Source organism: Pyrus communis, chromosome 16 (genome assembly GCF_041283825.1).
Source record: "Pyrus communis isolate YQ-2024b chromosome 16, ASM4128382v1, whole genome shotgun sequence".
Classification (NCBI taxonomy): domain Eukaryota; kingdom Viridiplantae; phylum Streptophyta; class Magnoliopsida; order Rosales; family Rosaceae; genus Pyrus; species Pyrus communis.
In genome coordinates this window covers 7,446,903-7,453,285 of record NC_142580.1, presented here as the reverse complement: position 1 = coordinate 7,453,285, position 6,383 = coordinate 7,446,903, and the positions used below count along the sequence as shown (strand labels likewise).

Here is a 6,383-nt window from a genome sequence, read left to right as displayed (position 1 = left end):
TATACAAGGGGAATGCGTGTCCTCCTCAGACCCGTGCATGTCCGCCTTTTCTTTTTCAACTTTGCCTTTGCCAATCAGAGGGCAAAGCTTGCCCCGCGCCCCACCCCCCAACCAAAAAATTGGCAGCCAGCGAATGGAAAACCAGCCACTCTCCAAGCTCCAGCCACTGCCAGCCACTCCAATCAATCTTCAGCGACGTCTTGCAGCCTTCAAAGCCATTCTTTAGTAAATTTTTTAATTCCTAAATTTATAATCCTTAACCCTAATTAATTATTTAGTACGAATGAGTTTTAATTGGTATAGAATCATATGGTAATGCACTAATATGGTTATTGGTTATTGATTATTGATATGATTCTATGATTATTTATATTAAATTATTAAATTATTTTTTAGGGTGAAAATTAAAATTTGAATTCTTGATTCTTGATCAATTAATTGAATTATTCCATAATGTATATAATTATTCTTATTCACATGCTTAGTTGAATTGAATTTTTATTTATTGAATAATTTGTATGCTTATTGAGTTATTGGTATTGATTAATTGAATTGTTGGTTGGATTAGTTATTATGCATATTAGGGGTAATTATTTGGAGCTTATGCAATTGGTTGGATTGGTTGAATTGTTGGTTGGATTAGTTATTATGCATATTAGTATAGTGTACTCTAGGATTAAGAGTTTAAGATTTTTTTTTTCTTTCCATTTTATAGTTAGTAATGGAACAAATGATACTATAAAAGGCTAACTTCCTGCAGACCCTGGACATAGACGTCATAGACGTCGAATGCTTGATTATCCACCTAATAATCGTAAAGCAATTCGTAGACACTATCTCCAAAATGATCTTTGTCAACCTAGAGACCACATCATGGAAGACATTAATTATGGAACACATTACTATATAAAAAAACTTTAGTCGTTGCCATTTTTCTTTAATCTTGCATGCTTTTAAGTTCGCCCCTGACCTTGAAAAATTCTGGCTTCGCCACTGCTTGTTCCATAATTAGTTTAAATCAAACCAAACTGCACCACTTAATGGTTGATTAACTTAATCAAGATTTGAGAGCTGAATCAAACTAAACCAAACTTATGCTTGGAATTCAAAGGCAACTATGTGACAAACATTTTTTTAACCTTTGTGTTGGAAACATGTGACAAACATTGAAAATTAGAAAACAACACAACGTGACCACTCCTCTCCAATTAAACAATCAGATTTAGCGCCAAATTAAACATGAGGATGCACGATTGGATTGCTCTCATGATCTTCATATACAAAGCCTCAATTATTTAGTTGTGTTGCAGAAAGAGTGGAATAGTCGTGGGAAGCACAAATGACAGGTCAACGGTCAACAAGCCACCTTCCACCTCCCCAAAGAAGATAAACGTCCCAAACAACAAAACTAGGGTGCAGGTTGACTGATGTTTCCAATTTAAATGGTAAAACTTTCGAATCCGACCAAAAACTTCCGAATTTGAATATTTTTCGAAATTAGGAATGGAAATTAGAAGGTGTTTAGAGATTTCGAAAATTAGGAATTTTCAATTGAGGATTATTTTTTCGAAGTGGTCTGAACTTATTCCAATAAAAAACTTTCAAAATATTCTCATCTTTATAGTTGTTTACTCAAACTATATAATTTGTGGTGAACTTTTGTATTTTTATTGTTAGTTTTTGATGTATTTTGTGCATTTTTTTTATATTAGATGTCCACTTATATAATAAAAAGTATAAACATAACAAAATTAATTAAATTTATACATAAGCATATATCAAATATTAAGAAAAAATAATAATTTCCTATGTGAAAAGGTTAGAAGAATATTAGAAAACTTATAAAATACATGATTTCGAATTATGTTTACGAGATTCGAAATTTTCAAGATTACCTGATTTCAAGACTTTTGATTATGTGAAAACATTTTTTTTTTTTTTTGTTAAATGATAGATTTTATTAGATTAGTCACCAACGCAGTTTAAACCTACGCCGTCATGCAAGGACTCAACACTTTTCCAACACTGTGGTAAATGCCACTTGCGAATATGTGAAAACTTTCAAATTAAAAATTTGTGATCAAATCTTTCTCCAAAAAAAGAAAAGTGATCAAATTTGATTGCAAATTTAAAACAAAATTAGAAACGTTGTTTCCGATCCTGTTCTTCCAAAAACACCCTGACACAAAACAAATCAAAATTAGCTCAAAACAAAAATACTGAAAAACAAAATCAAAATCCGTTCCTATCCGTACGTCCCCTTTCCTTTTCCCATCTCCCTCGGAAAAATTCTCCTTCACTCGTTTCCCTTCCCTGCCGTTGTGGATCCCCTCATTCTTCCACTTCCTCCCATTTCCCGAAATTCCCCATTTTCTTGTCCGGAAAAATTAATTAACTTTTTCTTTTTGCTTGAAATTTGATTAGAGGTTAACTAAATTGATTAAGGGCTAAGCGAAAGTGAGTACTGGGAGGAACGGAACGGACTTGATGGAGAAAAACGCGGCAGCGCCTGAAAAGTCCGTCAGTTTTCAAAGACGTTCCAGCAACAAGAATCTCTTCTCGAGTCCCGCCACCCCAAGGCAGCGATACGAGACCATCGATGAGGATGCCCCACCAGAATCCGGCGCCCAGGATCGTCCCGATGGCCCCAACAATTCCTCCAATCCTGCGGCAGAGTTGAGCTTTCAGGAAATTCTGGACGACGTCGATCGCTTCCTAGAAACCTTTTCCGAATCTAAAGAAAAATGGACTCCGCCGGAGGTGGTCCCCGCATCGGTGGAGTCGCTATCCAAAGCCGTCGACTCCATGACAACAAAATACGGCAGGGGCCTGGCCCGGTTCGGCGAGAACGAGGAAGACGACGCGCCGTACGTCGAATCCGTGACGCGCATTTCCAAAATTGCCACGGTGTTGGAGGAATTCCCGTCCAATTCCACGACCACCACAGGGTTCAATCGCACCAGCACCGTCCTGCAACGTGCCATGGCCTTGTTGGACGAGGAGTTCCGCAACCTTCTCAGCCTCGATCAACAGGATCCGGGCACTGCCAAGCCGGATAATAACCCGGACCAGAGCTTTTCGAATCGGATCACCTCCAAGCTCTCCTCCTTCAACAGCAACAGCAGCTCCGCTCACGATTCGTGTCTGTTCATACAAACACAGCCACCCGAATCCGAACCCGACAAATTAGACAAGTTTCCTTCGTTTTCGGATGAAAGAATCACCATTATGAACAAAATCGCCTCCACGATGATCGCCGCCGGCTACGAGAACGAGTGCTGCATGGTCTACAGCATTTCGCGGCGGAACGCGTTCAAATTGGCGCTCAACAATCTCGGATACGAGAACATTTCCATCGACGAGGTCCAGAGAATGCAGTGGGAGTCTCTGGAAGGGGAGATCGCCACGTGGATCAGCGTCGTCAAGCTATGCTCCTCCGTCCACTTCTCCGGCGAGCGGAAGCTCTGCGACGCCGTGTTCGCCGGCCACAGGTCGTTGTCCGAGTCCCTGTTCTGCAACCTCGCCCGCGCCGTCGCGATCCAGCTCTTCAACTTCGCCGACGCCGTCGTCTTGACGAAGCGGTCGCCGGAGAAGCTGTTCAAGATGCTCGACATGTACGAGACGCTTCGGGATCTGGTCCCGGCAATCCGCGACTCGTACCCAGAGGAGATCGGAAAAGAGCTAGTGATGGAAGCCGAGGCAGCACGGAACCGCATCGGCCAGACCGCAGTCAGCATCTTCTGCGATCTCGAAAACTCGATCAAAAGCGACAATGGAAAAACCCCGGTCCCCAGTGGCGCGGTGCACCCGTTGACGCGCTATGTCATGAATTATCTAAAATACGCCTGCGAGTACAAGGACTCGTTGGAGCAAGTGTTCCTGGAGTACGAAAAAACGAACGGCATGCCCGGAACGATGTCGTCGCCGTTCCAAATTCAGTTACTAACCGTTATGGACATGTTGGATGCCAACCTAGACATGAGGTCCAAGCTGTACAGGGACCCGGCGTTGCGGTTTATCTTCTTGATGAACAACGGGCGGTACATCATGCAGAAAGTGAAGGGGTCCACAGAGATTCACCAACTGATGGGCGACACGTGGTGCAGGAAGCGGTCGACGGACTTGAGGGGGTACCATAAGAACTACCAGCGGGAGACGTGGGGTAGGATTTTGCATTGCCTGAACCACGAGGGTTTGCAGGTGAACGGGAAGGTCTCGAAGACGGTGATCAAGGAGCGGTTTAAGTGCTTCAACACGTTGTTCGACGAGATACACAAGACGCAGAGCACGTGGGTGGTGAGCGACGAGCAACTTCAGTCGGAGCTTAGGGTTTCCTTGTCGGCGGTCATGATTCCGGCGTACCGGTCGTTCTGGGGGAGGTTCAAGCAGTACTTGGAGGGAGGGAAGCAGGCCGAGAAGTATATAAAGTACCAACCGGAGGACATTGAGAATTTGATCGATGATTTGTTTGATGGGAACTCTACTTCTATGTCAAAGAGGAAGACATGACGAATAATATGTATTTTGATCGAGCTACGTGATCATTCATGCATGCATGGTGGGAAATATTTCAATCGCTCGATTCTGATGACAAAGATTTTTCTGTTGTTTCCTTCTTCTTTTTTTTTTTTTTTCGTTCAGTTTTGCAGATGAATAATATGTTTTGTAAACTATATTTTGGATTTATTTTGATTTTGATCATAGAAAATCTTATAACATAACGTTAATCTGTTTGTATGTGTGTGTGTGTGCGCGCGCGCGCGTTTTGTGTCAGTTCATGAGAATTACCCTGTGAGCATTTAAGTGTTTTTTTGTCAAAATGATCATTAAGATTTGTATAACTCATCACTTTAATCACTAACAATGAAAATCCATAGAAATGGTTTATGATTTGTTCACCGTAAATTATTTTGGTCATTTTAGAAGGAAAAAATCTATCAATAGCCTCATTAAATAGACTTGTTTGTTTGACAAAAATACCCTTAAAAAGGTTGTCATGTGGACCTGTGGTCGTTCACGCAACAATTTAACAAGGATATTGACAGATTTTCACGAAACGACCAAATGATATTTGGTGAACAAACTCAGGATCACTTCTATCGACCTTCATTGTTAGAGACCAAATTGAAGAGTTATGCCAACCTCAGTTCCATTTTGGCTAGAAAAGAGCATTTTATATGTGAGTAATGCTAGACCAACTTTTTAGACCAAATTTGCAAACCGTGTAATGTGTCACCTATAGCAATAGCCAATAGGTAATAAGTAAGTTAATCAACACTTAAGTAATAATTTAATCATCAACAACCACATCATCATATGGTTTATAAAATTTGGTCTAAATAGTTAGTCTCGCTAACATTACTCTTTATATGTATCCTAGATTTCTGTATTTGCAAAATATCATAAAGATAAGTGGGCTGAATATATGGAAGAAATTTTATGTTATTGATAAGTTAATTATAAGGAAAAAATACTTGTGTGGGGCTTTACTTGTCACTGTACCTTACTGAATGGCACTATAATTCAATCAAAACTCGTTATATGGCAAGTCTTAAATATTATTTTTTTTATATTTAAAACTCTCACAGTTATTTTTCCTACTAATTAATCTAATGGTTCATTTTTTTTCATCTCTTTCTCTCTCTCATCTGTTTTTCTTCCCAAATTTTCTCCATCGTCTTCAACTATCATGTACATCATAAAAGAATGGTTAATGACAACAGACAAATATAAAAGATCTGTTTTTCCAGTTTTAGAATTAGATCTGTGATGCTTTTGTTTTGGGAATTATTATTCAAAAGATTTTGCAGATGCGGGGTTTGTGATGTTTTTTTTTTCTTTTTTTTTTTCTGTTTGGGCCTTTGGACATCATATTTTGCAAATTTCTTTTGTATTATCTACATCACGTATGACTAAATATAAAAAGCTCCACAATGTTGTATGGTTTATTATTGGATCTAATTTTTTATTTGTGAAACTAATGAGTATTAAGTAATTTATAGCTACATTCATCATTTTTTTAATGTGAAATTAGAATTAGTCCTTAAACTTTTATCATAGTGTGTATATATTTCTTCTTTGAACACAAATATCAGTTAAATTTGGTCTTTGAACATCATTTCTCTCAAGTTTAATATTTTGTTATATATTTCATTCTCTGCTGCAATGGTTTTATATACATCTCACACACACACACGCATGCAATAAACTACAGACATAAAGGTGGCGTGCTTGCTGCCCATACTGTAACACATCAGAGCACATGATCTGACACCATGTGCTAGTCTGCTGCTGTACACCCTTGCTGTGCTGTCTGATACTTTCCTTTAACACTCCCCCTCAAGTTGGAGTGTGAATGTCAATCACACCCAACTTGCCCAGAT

At 39.4% G+C, this 6,383-nt stretch overlaps 1 pseudogene; it reads left to right on the top strand.

The window, feature by feature from the left end:
* Positions 1-2,232: 2,232 nt before the first annotated feature.
* LOC137730658 (exocyst complex component EXO70C1 pseudogene) lies at positions 2,233-4,718 on the top strand (annotated as a pseudogene).
* Positions 4,719-6,383: the final 1,665 nt, after the last annotated feature.